This window comes from Rhincodon typus, chromosome 3 (genome assembly GCF_021869965.1).
Source record: "Rhincodon typus isolate 14 chromosome 3, sRhiTyp1.1, whole genome shotgun sequence".
In the NCBI taxonomy this organism is placed as follows: domain Eukaryota; kingdom Metazoa; phylum Chordata; class Chondrichthyes; order Orectolobiformes; family Rhincodontidae; genus Rhincodon; species Rhincodon typus.
The window spans coordinates 66863298-66870726 of NC_063334.1; the positions used below are offsets into that span (position 1 = coordinate 66863298).

Below are 7429 nucleotides of genomic sequence, written 5' to 3' on the forward strand. Positions count from 1 at the left end.
TGATTTCCTGACAAGACTGAAACTGTAGCCCGAAAATATCAACTCTAGGAGATAGATTAAGGCTGTGAGATCAGCTCATTTAATTTGCTTGGAAAGCACAAATTCACAAGATTGTAGGCTATAGACATGCCTGGAGCAGTTGAAACCACAGAGACAAAGGTGTTAACTACCCAGAGAGGTGCTGTTAATTGCATGTTCTATATCATTGATAAAGGTTGCCCTACTATCCTGTGTTTCAGCAGTCGCAAACAGCGGAGCTTGTCTCAAATAAACCATGAGAAGAAGATGGTCAAGCAATATCAAGAAACAGAATTAATATTTCATGTTAGTGATCCTTCAGTCAGTAACACTGAGGGTTGTAGGCAGTACATCCATTGAAAAGCACCCTCCAATCATATCTAATACAAATGTATCCAGAGTATTTTGAAAAAGTGATTGGATACTTATTTTTTTGAGGGTCACATTGCTATTAACCCAGTAATTCATCCCCTATGTAAAGTACCAATTGAGTAAAAGAAAAACTTGAAAGACAGCTCCAAGGGATGGAAGAGGCATAACATTCTATCATCTAAAAATACCATGAATACTTTTAGAAGAAAATCAGCTACAAAACAGGTTCAGTTTATTTATAAAAGTCAATTGTTAGTCTTTAGATAAAAATAAAGTTAATGATTAGAAGTTATATAGATATAGAGAAGCTTTGTATTAGATTCTTATTGTATTCATTATCATTCAGTGAATATATATCCTGGTGCCACATTTACTGAGGCACTGCAGTCATGTGCACACAGGAAATGTGCCTCAATGGCTCCCATGCAGTGGCTCTGACCTTCCATAATTATGAAGTGCTTCGAGAGGTTACAGTCACAGCTCATATCAAATCTAGCCTCCCAGCCTGCCTCGATCCCTTGCAATTTGCCTACCGGCACAATAGGTCCACAGCAGACATCATCTCCCGAGCGCAACACTCATCCCTGGAACGTCTGGATAATAAGGATACCTACATCAAGCTTCTACTTATTAACTATAGCTCCCCTTTCAACACTATAACACTCTAACACCAAGCACCCGTGGACCAGTCGAACCAGGAAATTCCCCGTTACAATGGATATTTCAGCACTCTACACCAGCATCCTCCATGACGACGGCATCACTGCAACAGTCTCAGTACTCAATACCAACAACTGCCAATTTCCAGATGCCATCCTACAACTCATCCACATACTCCTCAACAACATCTTCACCTTCGATAAGCAGTTCTTCATCCAACACACGGAACAGCAACGGAGACCAAATTTGCACCCCAATATGCCAACATTTTCATGCACAGATTTGAGCAAGACTTCTTTGCTGCATAGGACCTGCAATCAACACTATACAGAGATACAATGACAAGATTTTCTTTCTTTGGAATCATGGTGGTGAATCACTGAAACGACTATATAAGCGATATCAACAGGTTTCATCCACCATCAGACATACCATGGACTACTCTTCAGAATCAGTCTCATTCTTGGACACACGGATCTCCATCAAGGAGAGACACCTCTGTACCTCATTCTACCACAAGCCTACAGATAACCTCACGATGCTGCACTTCTCTAGCTTCCACCCTAAGCATATTAAAGAAGCCATCCCCTACAGACAAGCCCTGTGCTTACAAAGGATCTGCTCAGATGAGGAGGAATGTGACGGACACCTAAAGATTCTGAAGGAGGCCCTCATAAGAATGGGATACAATGCTCAACTCATTGATCATCAGATCCGACGTGCCACAGCAAAAAACCGCAAAGACCTCCTCAGAAGACAGACACAGGATATGACCGATAGAATACCAGCAGTCGTCCAGTACTTCCCCGGAGTGGAGAGACTAAACCATGTTTTCCAGAGCCTTCAACATGTCATCGATGATGAAGAACATCTCACTGAGATCATCCTAATGCCTCCACTTCTCGCCTTCAAACAACCGCCAAACCTTAAACAGACCATTGTCCGCGGCAAACTATCCAGCCTGCAGGACATCAACCACAACACCACACAAGCCTGCCATGGCAACCTCTGCAAGACATGTCAGATCATCAACATGTATACTACCATCACTTGTGGGAACACCACCCACCACTTATATGGCAGATACTCATGTGACATAGCCAATGTAGTTTATTTCATACGCTGCAGGCAAGAATGTCCTGAGGCATGGTTATTGGCGAGACCATGCAGACGCTACAATAACAAATGAATGGACACCATGCAACAAATCGCCAGACAGGAATGTTCCCTCCCCATCGAGGAACACTTCAGCAGTCAAGGACATTCAGCCTCTGATCTTCGAATAAGCGTCCTCCAAGGCGAGATACACAACAACGCAGAATCGCCGAGCAGAAAGTGATAGCCAAGTTCTGTATCCAGGAAGACAGCCTCAACTGTGACCTTGGGTTCATGTCGTGCTACATGTGACCCGGCCACACTGTTCTATATCTGTAAAACCTTCATTCCTGTCCTGTTTTGACACCATCACATTGACAAATTATTATGATCTCGCCATCTTAATTATTTTGTACAGTTTTGAATTACTTACTACTTTGGTTAGACTTTTGGCACGCAACTCTTATACTTCTCATTTTATTCTAGTAATTTAGTTTGTGTCCAGAACCACGTTAATTTTAATGTTTTGTAATTATCTCTGCCTGATTTAGTCAGATTATAGATCATCTTTTCACTTGCTATTCAGCTGTTGACACTTTACTCACACCATCTAACACTGGTCACCCGCACAGACGTTTTTTTTCGACATTCCACTCACACCAGCTGTGTGATCTTTTGATCTTTCTGCCTATAAATTCTGTGTCTGTGTGCTCTTCTCTTACACTTCACCTATTGAAGGAACTGCGCTCCAAATGAGATTTCAAATAAACCTGTTGGACTATAAGCTGGTGTTGTATGACTTCTGACTTTGTCCACCCCAGTCCAACACCAGCACCTCCATGTCACACTATAATCCCAACCAAACTAATCTCCAAACTCTGAGACCCAGATCTCTGTAACCGTTCTGCAACTGGATTCTCAACTTCCTGACACATAGACCACAAGCAGTGAAGATAGGCAACAGCACCACCTCCACAACAATCCTCAACGCCAGCATTCTCAGCCCTCTAAGTAGTCCCTGTACACTCACAACTATGCGGGCAAATTTCATCTGAACTCCATCTACAAGTTCATTGACAACACCACCATTGTAGGCCGATATCAAACAATGATGAGACAGAATACAGGAGAGAGATAGAGTGCTTGGTGGTGTGGTATAAAGATAACAATCTCTCCCTCAATGTCAGCAAAACTAAAGAGCTGATTATTGACTTTGGGAAGAAAGGAGAAGGGCATGCCCCTATCTACATCAACAGAGCTGAGGTGGAGATGGTCAAGACTATCTAGTTCCGAGGAGTGACAATAACTGACAATCTGTTCTGGACCACCCACGTAGATGCGACGGTCAAGAAGGCACAACATCTCTTCTTCCTCAGGAGAGTAAGGAAATTCGACCTGCTCAGGAAGACTCTCACCAACTTTTATAGATGCACCACAGAAAGCATTCTATCTGGATGCATCACGGATTGGTACAGCAACTATTCTGCCCAGGACCATAAGAAACTACAGAAAGTCGTGAACACAACCCAATCCACCAAAAAAGCCAATCTTCCATCCATTGACTCCATCTACACTCCACGCTGCCTCAAAAAGGCAGCCAACGTCGTCAAAGACCCCTCCCACCCCAGTTATAATCTCTTCCAACCTCTTCTGTCACGCAGAGATACAAAAGCTTAAATGCACATACCAAGAGGTTCAAGAACAGCTTCTGCCCTGTTGTTGTTAGACTTCTGAACAGACCTCTCAAATTTCAAACCTAATGCTGATCTTGGTTTTTGTGACCCTTCTTTGCATCCTTCACTGTTCAATCACCCTATGATCTTTGAATGTTATGTTCTGCCTATACTGCAAAACAATACTTTTTGCTGTACTTAGGTACATGTGACAATAATAAATTGTGTGCCAATTAACAATACTTATTTACCAGTCACATGGAAATAGATGCAAGGTATACACTTGATGAAGTTTCATTACTTTAAGTCTAAAGTATGATTATTTCTACCTTACGGGAAATCCAAACAACTTAATCCATAAATTTTACTGCTCTTATTATCATTTATTGTACATTTCATCCAATATCTACATGCCCTAATTACTAACTTAACTGTACTATGTTCTTTTATTGTTAATCAAACTCCACATTTTCAGTCTGGGTGCAATAATTGAACAAAAATAAGGTTGTAATGCAGGTGAATGACAAACTGATAGGATAAAAACCGTGTCTCTTTTCTTGCGGATATTGCAGAAGCACACCTCATGAAGTAGTATACTGTCACGATATGATTTTCAATTAACTTATGCTATAGTTCAGGGTAATATTGAAGGTATACTATATCAAGAGAAATGCCACCTTTTGAATTGCACATTAAAATTAATCTGATTGAAAGTAAGATTAAAATTACTTTGTTGACTCTGAAGTATGCTGGAACATCTTATAATTGCAAAAGGTGCTTGTTAAAAGTAATTCATTCAGCAATTTGCCCATCCACCAAAATCAATTAACTAGTATTTTATCTCTGCTGTTTGTAGAATATTACCATGTGTGAAATTAATTTGCATTTGCTTTGTATGAAGTCATGTAGAATTTGTAACAAAAACAGAACCATTTAGCCCATCTATGTTGACATTCACTCTCTATATAAATCGTAGTCCACCCAGTTCCCATATCACTTATTTACGTTCATATACTTAACCTGCTTTTAGCTGCCATTTTTATTGCTTCAATTGTTAAACATGTTTCAAAACTTCACAACCCTGTCCAAAATAATTCTGTGCATTTAGTCTATTTCCTGTAACTACACCTATCAAAACATAAAAACAATCTACCCTGTCAGATTCATTCATAATTTTAAACACTGCTCTAAACACCCTTTAATCTTCCTTTCTAATGAAAACGGTTCCAACTCTTAAACAGAAACAGAACACTTAAACATAGGGTCAAATAATAGATGTGCAAGGAAGAAACAGCTAATATTTCAGGTCAGTGACCTTTCAGAACAGCCATCAATCCAAATGTTAATACAGTTCCCCTTTCTCTAGCATGCACAGTACTTTGCTTTACTTTTCTTTTGAATTTGTACTTCCTGATACCAGGCAGAATCTTAGTGAATCTGTGCCACACACTCATTATCACCATATCATTTTACTATCTATGGAACTCGAAATAGTACACATAGTCCAAATGTAATATTACTGAAGTTTTATATAGGTTCAAACTACATTTTGATTTTTGTATTTTGCACATCTTGCCTGAGAACCCAGTATAATCAACATGTTTACGGCCTTATTCGCTTGCAAATGAAAACCATTTTCTTTTCTGTATCTCTTAGATTTACTCAAACTATAATTGTCCTGCCTACCTAAGTTTGCTGATATTGCTTCACTTCTTTCGCCCAATGTTAACGCTGCAACAATAGCCTCTGATACTCACAATCACATGATTACAAATCCTACTTGTTGTATTATCTGGCCCCCTTATCTAAACGGTTGTATACTGAGGATATTAACAAACAGCATATAAATATAGAAGTGCATGCGTTTCCTCACTTAAGTCCAGCAGATTTTGCACAGGGCCATCAACATAAGTGACCAATGTCTCAATGTACACTTGCTTTCTGCAGAGAGGGAACCTCAGACACCAGGTGAAACAAAACTGTGAAGGGTCTTTTCCAATCCTCTTCACAGTCGATCCAGCCTGCAGTTCACCAGCTCCGATCAATGCTGCTTCGCCCACCCGCCCCTGTTTCCCATCTGGGTAGGACCTGGCTACATACAGAAAAAACAGCAGCCACTCACCTCCACCGACCCCCGGGATCGAGTGTTGCCCTCCTAGCACAGTGCCGGCGCCCCGGGAGAGGGGTGGTGACAGGTTATTGAGCAAATCGGCCCTGTTCCCCGACCCCGAGCGTACACCCAAACCTGCCGCCAACTACAGCCTCCCGTTCCACAGTCGCCCGCTGCTTCTATCATGGAGTTTATTCAGAGATATTGACCAGTCCATATCCAGCCGCGTACACTACACTTCGCTTCATGCTAACCACTTCAACACCGATCTCCGGTCGATTGACAGGCCAACCAGCCAATCAGTGACCGAGACCGCCAGCCGCTAGCCAATGGCCACACAGTAAGCGACCAGCGCAGGGTGACAGATCCCGCCCCCGCTCCTTTGTTTGAAGTTCGGAATCGATTATCTCCGTCGTTCCTAACGGTAAACAGTTCCAATCATGGAAAGGAGAGAATCCGAACCCGTGTTCGAACTTCAAACGGGTCCTTTCTGTCACCTCGCCAACGGAATGAGGTTGAATCCTTACCGCCGCCGCAGGTGAGCTGTTAGCCGTTACCGTTCGTCCTGGAGATTTCTGTTTCCCACTGCGCGCTGCGCTCGCGATTCCACCGGCCCCCTCCCAGAGCCGAGCCCCGCCTCAACCTCTCGTGCCAGCCCAAGCAAGATTTCCTCCAGTCAAGCGGGGAGTTTGCAGCTATGCCGCTTCTCGATCTGCAAAATTTCTTTCTTTGCAGAGGCGGGTGATTTCATGCCCAGCAACAGGCAGTTGCTGAGAATTCATTGTTTCTCGCCTCTCTTTTCGGTTTTTTTTTAAAGAGCTCCGTTACACACGAGCAGGATGCATGGGCCCCGATAGAGGCAGGAGCGGTGTAGCGGATTGTTCATGATGACTCTTCTTGGAGATGTGGGTAAGCCATTCCCTCCCCTCCCACCTCTGGAAACTTGCCCGATTTTGTGTATGGGGCCCTACTGGCGGCCTCGTTGAGCTCGGAATTTTGATTTGGGAAGACCGATGGGCTGGCTGCATTGGAGGCAGTAACACAGCGGGGTCGGGGGAGCTGGCCATGGCCATGACAGGGAGCAAGACTGGGAGGGGGCCGACTGTGCAGAGGAACAGCGCTCTTCACTCTCTTGGGCAGCGCATGGGGCCCCAGCCCCTCCTGGTATCGTAGGGGCACAAGAGGGGACGGTGTTAAGACTTCTAGATTTTTGTTGTAAGGGCAGCTGAACCCACAGTAGGCAAAGGCCCGGTGAATGGATAATCATTCTCAGCCTGCGCTCCACTTGTAACGAGGATCAACATCCAAAACCGCGGGAAGTCCCCTGTCCTTCTAGGCCCGAAACGTCAGCCTTCCTGCTCCTCTGATGCTGCTTGGCCTGCTGTGTTCATCCAGCTCTACACCTTGTTATCTCAGATTCTCCAGCATCTGCAGTTCCTGCTATCTCTGGAAGTCCCCTGTCCTTCGTTTAGGGTGTACCACTGAAAATGGCATTACCTGA

At 43.4% G+C, this 7429-nt stretch overlaps 1 protein-coding gene across 4 annotated transcripts in view; it reads right to left on the reverse strand.

The window, feature by feature from the left end:
* LOC109911791 (synuclein, alpha interacting protein) overlaps positions 1-6817 on the reverse strand; it is a 121428-nt gene extending 114611 nt beyond the window's left edge. The window contains exon 1 of one of the 4 annotated variants that reach the window (XM_048595131.1): positions 5941-6817. The gene's annotated coding sequence lies outside the window, so the exon portion shown is untranslated. The remainder of the gene's footprint in view (positions 1-5940) is intronic. The other 3 variants (XM_020511172.2, XM_048595130.1, XM_048595129.1) reach the window with 3 other exon arrangements.
* Between the last annotated feature and the right edge of the window lie 612 nt (positions 6818-7429).